This window comes from Lipotes vexillifer, unplaced genomic scaffold (genome assembly GCF_000442215.2).
Source record: "Lipotes vexillifer unplaced genomic scaffold, Lipotes_vexillifer_v1.1 scaffold1539, whole genome shotgun sequence".
Classification (NCBI taxonomy): domain Eukaryota; kingdom Metazoa; phylum Chordata; class Mammalia; order Artiodactyla; family Lipotidae; genus Lipotes; species Lipotes vexillifer.
In genome coordinates this window covers 451,344-467,296 of record NW_006771793.1, presented here as the reverse complement: position 1 = coordinate 467,296, position 15,953 = coordinate 451,344, and positions in this window count along the sequence as shown.

Below are 15,953 nucleotides of genomic sequence, written 5' to 3'. Positions count from 1 at the left end.
AGTATAATCTGTAAAAATATCAAATCACTCTGTTGTACACCTGAAACTAATACAATACTGTCAATAAACTATACTTCAATAAAAATAAAAATACCTCTTTGGGACTTTACATGAGTCAAAAATGAATGCTTGCAGGTTAAGACATTGAAATGTAGGAGGTGATGGTCTTAGAATAGTATGTACTACATAAACCAATAACCCAGCCAACACCTGCCTTGGGCTCCAGACCTGGATTTCTAAATATCTCTTGTCTACTTATATCAAGCACAGCATATCCAGAGCTGAAACAATTATTTTGGACTCCAAACTTATCTTTCTCAATTTTAATCACCACCCACTCTACTTACCAACCTAGGGATTTTGGCTCATCCTCTCTACCAGGGCTTCCACAGCTTTGGCACGAATACAATCATCCAGCAGACTTCTTATAACACTGAAGTTGCCCCCCCGCACTTCCTCCATCCCACTGATTCTGATTGAGGAAGTCTGGGGTGGGGAGTGACCCCAGGTGGTGCTGATACTTCCACTGACCACACTTTGAGTAGCCCTGAAGTACACCATCTCCTCCAAACCATCTCCCCTTCCCCTTCCAATTTGCTCTGAGTGCTAAGTAGCCTGCCCCCAATTTACCTCTAAAACCTGTCCTCTTTTCTTCCTTTTTCTCATCTTCTGTTATGTTTATTGACTTGGTAAGTGGTCTGCTTCCTTCAAACCCATTCTTCAGACAACTGTCAGAGTGGCTTTAAAACCCACCAAGCCCACCAGCCAACCAACCAACCAACCAACCAAGACATTGTGTATCTTGGTTTTCTCATTTCAAAATACTTAATATATTGATTTGTAAACTTCTTCCTTCTTTAATTAGTGTAGTTTTCCTTACACAGGAGAACCCTTTCCTTAATAACATTTTGTGGATGAATGAGGCTCATCTCTGGCTGGACTCTGAGCGGGGACTGGGATCCTGGTACTCAGTACCCTTCTTTCACCCACGTGGCAGTGTCTGATGGGTGTGCTGGTAAAACCTATGGCTTCTCAGAGTTTGAAGATGACTTAATCAGATGGAGTCTTAATGTTCATTAAAAAAGAGATACAAATCTGACAGCATGGCACTGATGACTTGTCATCTTCCAGCTCCAATTTAGGTGTTCAGTTTCATGTCTTGACTTTTTCTTTCCTTCTGTGGATGTGAGCTCATCCTGGAGCCACCTGGCTGCTCACAGTGAACTCATGCTACCAAGTGTGTACTTTCCTCTCCTTAGGATGCCCTGGGCACAAACCACTGAGTGCAGTACTTGTACCCCATCACCAGGAAAGCTCTCTCAGCTTCTCATCCCAGGACCCCCATCACCCCAAGATGGAGGTCTTCATTTTACCTTAATCTCTGTTTGCATCCCAGTCAAAATTGCCATATATTTATTCTAGGACTGAACTCTATGAAAGCAAGCCCATGTCTTTGTATACGTTTGTATATCATCATTTTTTAATATGGAACATGGACACATTTGTTGGTAATAAATGTTTGCTGTGCTCTAGAGCGAGATAGGATGGTTAGCCATCATGATTATCCTCATAAATCTTGTAGGATATAATTTAGAATCATTACAAGACATAATTTCCTACTATGACAAAGAAATTAAGTACTGTGCAATAGTCCCACCTGTAATTATTCTATGCCTTTTATTTATAATACAGTAAGTCCCCTACATATGAATGAGTTCTGTTCCAACAGTGCATTCATAATTCCAACAAAATTAGCCTAGGTACCCAACTAACACAATCAGCTTTGTAATTACTGTACTGTAATTGGTTTATAATACTTTTCACACAAATAATACATAAAAACAAACACAAAAAATAAAGAAAACATTCTTAATCTTACAGTACAGTACCTTGAAAAGTACAGTAGTGCAGTACAACAGCTGGCATACTGGGGCTGGTAGCAGTACCAGCTACATCACTACTGCTTTTACGCTTGCTTCTGGACATCCTGGGCTTGGAATAAAGATACTATACTACTGTACTCTATACAGTATGGTGCAGTAAAGTACACAAAAGCACAACCACTTGTAGAGGATGCATGCACATGACAGTGTATGCCAGACCCGTGAACTAACTTACGTGATTGGACATGCAAATGCACGTTTGCATCTTTGAAAGTTTGCAACTTGAAGGTTTGTATGTAGGGGACTTACTGTAAATCAGAGGAAAGATAACTTCGTTGTATTAGTCATTTAAGGTCATTTGGCCATCCAACACTTCTGATTGGAAATCTATGTCTTCAAAAGGAACTCAGTTGCAATTTATTTTAGCATCACAAGTGAGACATTATCCCCATTACAGTCTCAATGAATATGACTCCCATTCTACATATTCCTGGGGTGTAACAGAGTTATTATGCCAGAGTCACATGTAAATTTAATTCTCTTTCAATCTCATTGGACACCCCTGATTCCTCTGTGACCACTTTTAGCAGCAAATGGCTGATGAACTAAGAAATATTCTGTGCTGGAAGTAAGTATATTTTCCCCCTTAATTTGGAAAAACATGCCCTACTTCAATGCAAGAATTTTTAGTGTGTTGCCATTATATCTTAGCATGAATGGTAAATGACACAGACCTGATAAGTCGTTTCCAAGAAAGCTGGAGTAACCTCTTCCCCAATATATGTAAAATTGCTGCCATCCTGAAGTTCTGTCTCCCACATGGATTATTAATTTCCAACAGCATGAGTGAGAGTTGCACATACCTATGAAGGAATAGGCTCCCCGAATACGGTTCAGTATTAATTGTGATTAAAATGTATCACGCTTTTATGTTTTTCTGCCTTGTTATGAATGTAAAACCTGTTGTTAAATTATTTTCATACACCTCATATCACATTAAATGTATCATTTTAAACACATGACATGACCTGCATTGTTTTCTTCAGGCTCCCAGATTTGTGGGAGCATTTATGCTGGTCATAACAAAACACTTTGTACTCGAATAGTGTTTACGGTGCTTGGTAGTTTTGTCTCTTTAAATTTCGAATTGGTTGCCAGTCCCAAGCTGGTGCATTCTAAGCTATAACTTTCCATCAACTGATCCAAAGGCATTCTTTCTCCCTTTTGAAAATCATGGCTGATTAAAAGTCTAATGCAACAGCTGTTACTGATCATGTGATTGATATGTTTTTAAAGACAGATGTTGAGTATTAAAAGCAGAGCTCTGCAGATTTCTCCGCAGTCAATGAATATTTCTGAGTGGCTGCTGCTCTTTTCCCCACTTTTCCATGTGGCTTTTTCTTATTTTTTTCTTCTTTTGTCTTTTCCTTTTTTTCTTTTTATTTGTTGAACTGAAATAGTTTTAATCAAACAAGTTATTTAGAAGTATATCCAGTACCCTCCATTCTCCAAAGCAAGTACTGGAATAAAATCCATCTTTGATGGTGAAGAGTTCTCTAAACTCTCAAGAAATCATGAAAATATCTTTAGATTCTGAGTAAGAACACAGATACAGTGAAATTCAGTCACCATGTACTCCTCCAGTCGGGGAGTTTCTAAATGGTCTAAATTGCCCTAGAACAGAGCATATGTTCATTAGAAAGCATATTTCTAAATAACTTCAGTTTTCATGGTTTCTTAACATGTTTTTTCACAAATCAACTCTCACGTTAGGAAAATTTTAAAAAGACATCACAAAAAAAAATAGCTATCTATGTAATTATAATTGAATCACTTTGCTGTACACCTGAAACTACATAACATTGTAAATCAACTATACTTCAGTAAAAAATAAACTAAAATAGACTAAGACATCACAAATGCATTATTTTAACTCTTTTTGAACATTTAAAATCATGTGCTCTCCTGGTTTTACACATCCCTTTGATAACTCCTATCCTGAAGTTTTTGTGCCTGAATTTATGACATGCAGGTGAATTTATATCATGATACGGATGGTATGCTAGAAAGTGATTTATCTGGCAGCATCTCTTAGAAGAAAGAAACTGTGCTATGAAAAAGAGAGACAATATTATTTATAGAGAATCACAGCACCTTAGAACTGCAAAGAGCTTTGGAAATCACTTCAGAAAGAGAGTATTTAAAACACTTGATCTTGAATGTAAAAGCTTAGGAGTGAAAGGTGATGCATCAACACAAGCCAGAGGGCCCACAGAAAGATTCTAAGCCAGCACATTTACCGTGGTGGTTGGAACCTTCTAGGTTATTCCAGTTTGGGTGGTCTTATAGGATCCTGTCCACCTCTACTGGTTACCCAGCAAGAATGGAAAAGCGATTAGCAAAGCCCAAATGAAATCACCATGAAAGTTATAAGACTCAGTTTTGTGATAAGTAGTATGCATTCAGGTGATAACTTTCACCCCTGAATTATCTGGGGAAAGTCGCAATATTATTCCCACTCCATGTATAAAGAGAAAAACAGTAATTTATCAAAGTGACTGAGTAACTTGAGCTTTCTGTGAATAAAAAATATATTATTAAAAAGCAAGTTATCAATTTATCTCAGTCCTTAAAAGACAACTTCTCAAAGGAAAAGCAAGGGTGGATCCATTCAGCTCAGGGGAGAGAAATCAGTACATCTTGCTTTTTCCTCATCAGCATTCCTGAGCTGTGTGTCATTTACATGGATTTCACATCTCTACTCATGTCATTACTATTATCTCAGCATCAAAATCAGTTTTTGTTCAGTCTGCATGAATTTAGAGCAGTTTTCAAAAACTCTCACAACCTTTTTAAGTCCCCTGGTTTTGTCTTGACATGTGCAATATTTGGTCTGGGACTAATAACTTAGTGTGGCTTTCAAGTTATAAGCAGCCGTAATCGTCAACACCATTTTTTATGGATTGAGTAGGATATTGCACCAGGCACGTTGTCAAAGAATGTGCTCAGAGTGGCATCTACCCAAGGGCCCAAACTTTGCAAGAAACCATTTCCAACCTGATCAATGAGTATACTTTATTTTGAGCATTGGTTAATGCACATCAATTTCCTGGCACTTTCTAATGAGGCTGTGGCCCCTGAAAGCATATTAGCTGGGAAATCAAGGGCATAAAAAGGCAATTTATATTTAAAAATCATACTAAAGTGCACAAACATTTGATTTTTCTGAAATTTTAAGTGAATTTAGTTAAATACAGTCCTAAGCTGTGTAATACACTATTTTATTGTTCCTATTCAAAGGCTCCTTTGATTTTGTAAAAAAAAAAAAAAAGAATAAACAGAAGCCCCAGGAGACCAGAAAGGGGAGGGCTCAGTCCCTGTGACCATAGCAGAGCCCAATAGGAAGGAGAAATACTGTTCTTTCCTGCAAGGACTCAGCCAATGAAAAGCCACGGCCTCTTTGTTTACACAGCCCTCTTGACTTCCTTTCTCCTCTGTAAAATGTTTTCCTTCCCTTGCCATGTGAGACCTGTATGTGGCTCACCATGCTTGCAGACCCTGAGTGCAATTCTCTGCTGAGATCCCATCTTTGCTGAAGAAATATATGGCAGTCTATTGATTTTATGTCAACAATTTCAATCGAGGAAGATTCCAAAATACCTCACGTCTGTACTGTATCTGATAATATTTTCAATCACCAGCAGAGAAGCCATAGAAATCTCCTCTTTCTAAGAAACAACTTTATTTACATGTGAATAGGTTTACTTCAATGCTTTAAAGAAAACTTTATGATTACTATTAAAACTAGTTTAATTCATGCCCCGGTCCGGGGGGATCCCACGTGCCGCGGAGCGGCTGGGCCCGTGAGCCATGGGCGCTGAGCTTGCGCATCCGGCAACGGGAAAGGCCACGACAGTGAGAGGCCCACATATCGCAAAAAAAAAAAAAAAAAAAAAAAAAAAAAAACTAGTTTAATTCAGAATTTCTCAACATCTGCTATATTGACATTTTGGGCTGGATACTTCTTTGCTATAGGGAGTTTACCTGCATGTAGTAGGACATTTAGCAGCATCCCTGACCTCTATCCACTAGATGCCAGGTACACTCTGTCAAGAGATAAACTAAGGCATATTAAAAAGAATTTCAGGGGCTTCCCTGGTGGTGCAGTTGTTGAGAGTCTGCCTGGCGATGCAGGGGACACGGGTTCATGCCCCAGTCCGGGAGGATCCCACATGCCGCGGAGCGGCTGGGACCGAGAGCCATGGCCGCTGAGCCTGCGCGTCCGGAGAGAATTTCAGTTTATTTGAGCAAAAATTGATTTGCATCAAGTAGCATCCAATCTAGTAGAGAGGAAGGAGCTCCAAGTTGCTGCGTAAAATGAAATACTTTTATAAGCCAAAGGGATTGAGAACAAGGAAGTTCTACTAGGGAAAAAATGAGGCTGGTTATTGCGAGGTTCCTTTCCTTTAGGGGATGCCAGAGGTTTATCAGGTGGATGAGCTCCCTAGTGCTGATCAGGTGATTCCTGATTGACAGGTTTAAGGTTCTTTTGCCAGGAGAACCAAAACTGTAATGAAGTCTTGGTTTGGTGACATGGGGCTTGACATAAATGACACCATTTTGGGCCTGTTGTATTGTTTTTTAATAATTTCCAAGTTGTGACATAAAAAAGTCTCCAGACATTGCTAAATGTACCCTGTTACAGGTTTACCCCCTGGCTGAGAACTTCTAGCCTAACATGTAAATTTCTGTTTTCAGGGCTCATTGCTGGAATTGTCCCTTAAGATACTGCATTTTCATTGTCAGGGTCCTTCAAGATTGCTGGTCCAACAGCTGCATGGATTTCCATGGTGAAAGATATGACTTAAATTTCAGTCCATATATCACTAATTCCAGGAAGCAATTGTTCCTGAGTTTCTCCACAGGCAGATTGTTTCTGAAAGAGTCACTGGCTGATTGTAGGTTATCAGACTTCAGCCTCAGAAATTTTTTTTCTTGGTTAAATTTTAGGGCTGAATCCTAAAGTAATATACAATAGCTTTCGGAAGTTAAGTTTTTTGTGATTTTTTTGTTTTGTTTTTTGAGCAGAGAAAGTTTTATTGCAGGGCCAAGCAAGGAGAACGGGCAGTTCACGCTCAAAAGACCTGAACTCTGATCTTTTGTGATTTAATGTATGCATATACTAAAAACCTTATAATCTGCAAATCTCAGTAAAGAACACCAAATTACAAAAGCTTGATAAACTTAAGGAAGTGTCATAAGAAGTAGACAAATTTTTTCTAATAATAAATATTTATAATGTATTTGATTTTTATGTGGTTTTAGTTTTATTATTTTTTTCTTGAAATATATCACACCCAAAATCTTATTATTGCATTAAATAAAAAATTAATAACTCCAACTTTTTTCACGTTTCATCTCACTTTATGGCAAAATCCATAGTCTGCTGGAATGAAGCTTGTACACAAAGAGCTTTTTGCCTTATTGAAATTCTCCAACAGCAGATGCATGTAAGCCTCCAATAAAAAAATAGCTCTTTTCAAAATTTAAATTCAAGCAGCTACTTTGCTGGAAGCCAGTGAATTCTGGACAAGATCTGAGAAATCTGGATGTTATTACTTAAAGTAAAATTAATCTTATTTTTTCCATCTGTAAAATGGTAAAAATATCTGCTTTGAAAATGTTTATAGAAATAATGTGATTGTTGTGATATGTGAGGTATGCTTCCAGCTCTTCCAAAGAAAAGCACTAGTCATTGTGTTCCTTTTCTGTTTGTACACATCAAGAGAATATACCAAATAACTCTATAAACTGTTGAACTTACCTGCTTAATAAATGCCCTTTGATGGCTGCAAGAATTTTAATCAGTTCAAAATGTCAACACGCTTGTGTTACCCTAAAGCGGGCATACTGTTAAAACATAGCCTTGTATTTCTCACTTAATAACTTTAGACTGGGTGAAAAAGTCTTTCTTTCTTACTGTCTAGAACAACAATACTGAAACCAAGTATGGTTATATTCACAAAACAAACAATGCTTGATCTACTCACTTATGATTGTTGGCTGTTGCCCTACTGCCTTTCTGATAGCTGCATTCATTCCCAGTTTTGGAACAGTGCTCTCAGATTAATCATATTCAATTTGGAATATAGAAAGGTAGCTCAAAGAAAGAAAAAAAGAAAGTGGCTTGGAGAGACTTTGGGTTTTGTGAGCAGATAGTGAAAAAATGGATGAGAAAAAGGCAAATACCAGGAAGATATGTTAAAATTTTATAATATATATAATATATAAATAAATATATATTTTACAAATTTATAAATTATATAAATTGATTGATTGATCTCATTCTTTTTTTTATTGAAATGTAATTGATTTACAATATTGTGTGAGTTTCAGGTGTACAGCATAGTGATTTGGGGTTTTTTTGTAGATTATATTCCATTGTAGATTATTACAAGATAGTGGGTATAATTCCCTGTGCTATACAGTAAATTCTTGTTGCTTTTCTATTTTATGTATAGTAGTTTGTATCTGTTAATCCCATACTCCTAATTTGTCCCTCCCCCTCTCTTTCTCCCCTTTGGCAACCATAAATTTCTTCTCTATAACTGTGAGCCTGTTTTTTACATACACTCATTTGTTTCATTTTTCAGATTTCACTAAGCATTATATTCTCTAGGTCCATCCATGTTGCTGCAAATTGCAATATTTCATTCTTTTTTAATGACTTAAGTAATATTCCATTGTATTTATATCTATATCCATATATATATATATATATATATATATATATATGCCACATCTTCTTAAGCCAATCATCTGTTGATGGGCACTTGGTTTCCTTCCATGTCTTGGCTATTGTAAATAGTGCTGCATGTATATTAATGTTTTATTAATTAAATATATATACTTATGCATTTTATATATTGTGTTTAAAACCACACTCATGCTTACCGTGGTGCCCTGATGCGTACAGTAGGAGCTTAGTGGATACTTGCACAACATCTGATAACTCTATGTAGCTCTCTGCCTCTCTCACCACCCTACACTGTGGAGTCCTGCCTTGTGTGTGTACAATCCAGCTCTCAGCCAAGTTCCCTGCTTTCTGATATCTAAGCCCATGAATTCCACCTGCCTCATCAGCCCTGCTTTGAGCTCAGCCTCTGTCAGCAGAATGGACCACTGTTCTCGACTTGGTTTCTACCTTTTCACACTGAAGTATGGAAAGTCCTGGGTCTTATTTTTTGTGTTTCCTGCTCTCAAGGATCATACCATCTGCCTTCTGTTGTCTGGTACCTTAAAGTGTTGTCTAGCATATTTTATTCAGTTTTAAGATTATTTTCTGTGGCAAAAGTGAACGGGTGCTTGTGTCCAATTGTTGTACTCCATCGTGAATGGAAGAGGAAGTTGAAACACATATGCTGTTGGATGTTATGTCTGATATCATGGGTCACTACAATTCCTGTTTACTAGAAAATGTCAATGAGGATTTATCTAAAGAATCTACTTCCCTTTTTTTTTTGGTAAGAACCTTACTCTCATCTCTTTTAAAAATCAGAGCCAAGTTGATGCTACAATATCTTGGCAAGTGACTAAGTGCTGTGTGTGTGCATATCTTTTCTTTGTTCTAATTCATTCAAGTTGATCTTTTCTTGTTTATTTAAAATGATAACTGAGCATGTCCTTTGAGCATAAAAATAACAAGGACAAGGCACATAAATAAATTCAAATTCAAGAAAAGAAAGCTCTCATGAGAGGCCTGACTCTTCAAAAACGAAATACATAAACTCTACACAATGAATGGAAGCAGAATACACAGTTCCAATAAAACACTTCAAAGAGAATTCTGGTTTCTTCTTAAGTTAACCTTCAGTCTGACATGTTCATAATGCCTGCAAAAGGCAACAGATGGTATTAGAATGGTAAATTATATCAAAAGATGTGTTTCAACATGAGTATTATATTTATTTATTAATTTATTTAGTCACAAGTTCAGTTTAAAAATAAACTCACTTATCAGGGCAGGTGTAGCTTAAGGATAAATTCAGAAAGTTGCAGGTCTATTTCAGATTTTAGGAAAGTAGGTGGAGCAAGTCCTCTTGTTAATTCTTCTTTGAAAGAAGTTGGCCTCTGTCCTACTCAGACCCCTTCACACTTGGCTTACTGTGTGTGCAAAGTGGGACAAGCAGGACATTTCAGCATTTCCTCTCTGAGACCAAGGTCCTCATTAGCCAGAAGTTCATACCCCCAGTTGCTATACAGCATAGTGGTTAGTCTCAATGCTCTGGTGTTAAATGCCTGAGTTCAAGTCCAGGATGTCCTACTCACTGAGGATGGCCCCTTTGGAAAGTTACTTAAGTTTCTTTTTTTCTGGTTTTAAATGGGGATGATGCGAATTCTCAACTCACAGCGTGGTTATATAGTTCGTGTGATTGGGAGCAGTTGGAACAGAGTAAGTATTTGATAAATGCTGGACATCCTTTCTATGTCCCTGCACCAAGAATAAAACAGGGAAGGGTTTTGTGAGGTGCTGTCCAAATGGTAAAACAGGAAGACCTGCTGATAAGGTGTTCTTTATAATGAACGGTTCTTCCCACTTTTGTGCGACATTATATGACAACAGTGCCCATCTGCCTGGTGCCAAGAAGGTGCAAGCCGCTAAGGATGCAGCTCATGAAAAGATCCAATTTTGTTCCCAAACACCTCTGGGATCAAGCCCCCCTGGTTAGTATCAATATATATTGTTTCCTGACTTCTGAGACTTAAATTAGCAGAGCTAAGAAACTTTCAGATACACGCATAATTAATATATTAAACACACATACACTGACAGATTCATGACTCTCGTGATTAACCATTTTCCCTAGAAAATGTGTTTTCTGACCAATACTGAAGACCCCGACGATGTCGTCCTATAGATGACCGTGGTGATTACAGCACATAGTGATTCATTAGCCACATTCGTTTTTAATATGTAATATTCATATTTTCATGTTCCTCCAGAAAGACGAAGGAATGATTTCTGATTCCAACCTGGACCACATGTCTCTAATAACAGCTCTTGCTGTGCCAATTTTCTTTCCTTTTTTGTTTTTTGGGTTTTTTTACATAAAGATACATGGGTTGTTGAGTAGCTTCGATGTTCTAAGATTAAACTGATGAGATCAGGCAAGTCTGACTGCTTTGTTTTCTAGAAGTCAAACAGACTGCAAATTTACAGTGTATAAGTAGTTCAGTTAGACATGGAGGCACCACCAGGGAGACAGATGCTTATTAAGTTCATGGATTAATGCAGAGGCAGCATGTAGAACATGCCTTCAAGGTCTGAAGCTTCCAGCTGTATGATTTGGACACCGCAGTTGTGGTTGTTAGGACAGGCTGCTGGCTGACACAAATAGAGCCAGTTCTAGGGCAGTTAATAAAAACCCTGCTAATTACCTTTGGTTTTGTTTGCTTCTTGATGGTTTGCTGTATATAAATTAAAAAAAAAATGTTCATCAGTGCTTTCAGACTAAGATCTGCATAATGCAAAAAATGATTTAAATGTGATTCAACAGTAACAAGTGAGGTTTTCAAAGAATCACGGAGAAAGATGGTGAAAAGGTTACAGCCAGAGTTAGCTTTTCCCCTCATTCTTAGATTGCTGATTGCAATAACCTTCTCTTTTATGTTGCATGGAGTTAGCCTTAAAAAAAAAACTCGAGAGACAGGGTAAATTACTTTTCTAGGCAGTCTTTTCTTCCTTTCTCCTTTCTTCTCTTACTTCGTTTATAATTTTTTCTATTATTTTTTCCTCCTCTATTTCTTTATTTTGACTCAGATTTTTTCATCTTTATCCCCATGCCTTGTTTTGCTGAATGTTTGCCCACCCAGGCCCCCTGCTACAAGGATAAAGCACATTCTGGTGGAAGAGAAATGAAGAGAAACTAAAGAGGTCTGGTTCTATGTGTGACCCTAACATGGTATTATGGGCTGAATAGTGATCCCCAAATTCATATGCTGAAGTCCTCATCCCCCAATACCTCAAAATGTGACTGTGTTTGGATATAGAGACTTTTAAGAGGTGAGTATATCTAAAATGAGGTTTTTGTAAGGTGAACCCTTCTCCAATATAACTGGTGTCCTTTTTTTTTTTTAATTCTTTTTTGAATTTGTTACACTATTGCTTCTGCCTTGTTTTGGTTTTTTGACCGTGAGGCATGTGGGATCTTAGCTCCCCGACCTGGGATAGAACCCACAGCCCCTGCATTGGAAGGTAAAATCTTAACCACTGGACCGCCAGGGAAGTCCCTGGTGTCCTTATAAGAAGAGAAGCTGAGGACACAGGCACACACAGAAGAAAGACCACATGAAGACAGAGGGAGAAGGCGGCCGTGCACAAGCTAGCGAGAGAGGATCAGAAGAAACCAACCCTGCCAACACCTTGATCTTGGATGTTTAGCCTTCAGAATTGAGAGAAAATAAATTTCTGTTGTTTAAGCCACCAGTCTGTGTACTTTGTTAAACAGTCCTACCAAACTAATACAACTGGTTGAATATATTCCCATTCCTTCACAAGACTCAGAATATATCCCCATTCCCGCCAGGATAAATTAATATATTATTCTTCAGTCAATAATTAGTTACCAAGATACATCTCATCACAATTACCAAGACAGGAAGAGATTTCTACCCTCATGGAACTTACCAAAATGTCACAAGCAAAAGTGCTTCATAAATAAACTTGTTAAATATATTTACTGGATTATTGGAAATATTTTTATTTTCAAAAGCAATGATGGAAAGGCCTGCATTAACAGAGGTGTCAAATTCCAAAGCTCAAGACTTTTTACATGTATTCATCCCCATGGTAATGGTTAACGTTTATCAAGCACTTACTGTGTCGAGTGCTTTATTAGCAATAGTTTATTTTATTTCCATTATGACACAAATAGGTAGATGCTTGTATTTTCCTCATTATACAAATAGGAGAGCTGGGACTCAGGCATTTAAATAACTGGCCCAAGATCATGCAGCTGAAAATAGCAGCAAGTGACAAATCAATATGTAGAAGTTGAAAGTAAAATCACAACACAATAAAATCGGCATGTAATAGAGTTGTTAGAAATAACAGTTGGAAAGGTCTGACTGGAAGAAGTCTTCCAATGAGTCAGTCTCTGACCTTGGCCTCATGCACAGCCTCCTTCAAACACCAAAAACATGGTAAATGGAAAGAAGATGAGCAAATTAGGAAAAGGGTGAGATATATTTTGTCTGCTGATAATTTTTTTTTAATATATCTGCAGGAGGGCTGGATGTGTAAGGAGGATGAAAAATGAAGCAAGAAAGAAATGATAGTGATATAATCATATAATCAACAGAAAGTTTGGTGCAATGGGGCATGTACACCCCAAGAAGTCTTCTTAATTGGGCTTTTTAAATATCAGGTGACAGAAAGGAAGGAGCAAAACTATCTAATGGTGGTCTCCAATCCTGCCTTGTCTAGAGAATTGCTCTGTAGAAATGGTTAATTTCTGATCGGTCCCAATTTTTATTTGCCTAATTAAAGGGTATTATAGTTTAATATGGATTAAATAGATTTAGACTTTGTATATATAAATAAAACAATATTAAAGAGCCCTACAAAGAATGTTTTCTGGCATGCATGTGAGTGTATTTATGTAAAAGTTTCTTCCTGCTTATAAAACAAAACAAAACAACAAACATTGAAAAGCCATTATTGGTTAGTTTTTAATACGTAGAAAAACTAAGTTTATTTTCCTTTAGGCCAATTTTTTTCTTGTTATTCAACTAAATAACGTAAGTCTTAGAAGGCCCTAAATTATTTTAATCTTTTAAGTATTATAGGTGTGATATCCATGCCCAAGAAACTTAAATGTTGAAAAACAATAAAATAATGACATGCAAAAAATGTTACACATTCTCCCATCTGCAGAAGAATTAGCCTTCTTATGGCAGCTGATTTATTATTGCTTTGTAGGAAGGCAAGTTCATGCACATTTATTGAACAAATATAGAGCTTTATAAACATTTTAAAAGCTATGAATGGGCATCAACAGAAGATCTACAAACAACAAATGCTGGAGAGGGTATGGAGAAAAGGGAACCCTCTTGCACTGTTAGTGGGAATGTAAATTGATGCAGCCACTATGGAGAACAGTATAGAGGTTCCTTAAAAAACTAAAAATAGAATTACCATATGACCCAGCAATCCCACTACTGGGCATCTACCCAGAGAAAACCATAATTCAAAAAGACACATGTACCCCAATATTCACTGCAGGGCTATTTACAATAGCCAGGTCATGGAAGCAACCTAAATGCCCATCAACAGACGAATGGGTAAAGAAGATGTGGTACATCTATACAATGGAATATTACTCAGACATAAAAAGGAATGAAACTGAGTCATTTGTAGAGACGTGGATGGATATAGAGACTGTCATACAGAGTGAAGTAAGTCAGAAAGAGAAAAACAAATATCGTATATTAAGGCATATATGTGGAACCTAGAAAAATGGTATAGATGAACCAGTTTGCAGGGCAGAAATAGAGACACAGATGTAGAGAACAGACATATGGACACCAAGGGGGGAAAGTGGGGTGGTGGTGGTGGTGTGATGAATTGGGAGATTGGGATTGACATATATACACTAATATGTATAAAATAGATAACTAATAAGAACCTGCTGTATAAAAAATAAAATAAAATAAAATTCAAAATTTCAATAAAAAAAACTATGAAACTCTGACTTTTAAAAATTGTAGACATAATCCAAATAAGAAACATAGATAAGACTGAATGAAATGAGGATCAGGCTTGGCAGGGTGTTGAACACTTAAGGACAATCCAGTGAACAGAATGTGGTTGTTTTGCTACTTTGATTAGTGTATAAATAAGCCAGAGTTTGTAAGATAACTGTACTAGAAAGACATTTAATACTACTTTCTTTATTCCGTATAAAGAAACCCAATCTGTAATGATGGTTACATAGGCCATGATTCAACTTTTATCTAGTATGTCAGCAGTCATAGGTTCTTACTTTCCTGTAGGACCACGACATTTTGTTCAGTTTTCATACAAACATGCCTGTAGTTGATTGCATTTTTGTCCCTAACTGTTTGTTTCTCTCCTTGTAAGATGATCATACTTCTTTCTCCATTGAATTCAGACTTGGCTGTGTACTTTGTTTTGGCCAATAAAATGGGAGTGGCAGCGAAGTGTGATGCTTCTCAGTGCCAGTTTTAAGGGCCCTTGTGTGGTTTTACCATTGCTCTTGGCTTTTGACTTAAGAATGGCCCATCGTTGGGAGATGCTGTTCCTTAAGCCTGGGCCCAAGAATGAAGAAAATTGGAAACAGAGCCAAAACCAATCCATGCTGGAGATGTAATTTAAATTTAAAACAACTTTTGTTGTTGTTGTTGTATGCCACTGACACTTTGGAGAACACTTATTACTGCAGCATAATCTAGTTTAAGCTGACTGATACAACATCCTAAATAAAGTTTCTTATTTGGCCAAAATACAGTTGAGATACTAAAATGAGTCACGTGGTCTAAAGTCCAGTGTCTGCCCTGTTTCTCCTTTTTCCCTTCTCTCTGTTCCTCTCAATTTCTTTCTGTGAACAGCTCTGGAGTGATAACCACTGTGTTGCTACCTTTATAATCCCCGAGCATATCTAAATTAAAAAGGTGTCCCCACACATACAAAATAAATCATGTAAACATGATTAGAGGTAATCTAATCCAATGTTCTCATTGCATATAGGCCTGTAATTTGAAGTCCAGAGACACACATTGTCTTGTCCAAATTCATGCAGCGAGAGAGTGACAAAGTGAACTAGAAAGCTAATATCAAGGTTTCTGGTCCAGGGCCATTTCCATGAGAGGCTTCAGAATCCCCAAGGAATTTCAAGATGCTACAAGGAGATCTGACACAATATTCTTCTCTTTTCAACATTTGGAAAATGACTCATATATATAACAGACAGCAGGAAAACAAGAATGAAACATTTGGGGAACAAAATGATAACTTCTCAGTCTGTTTCTAAGAACTGAGAGGAAACACGG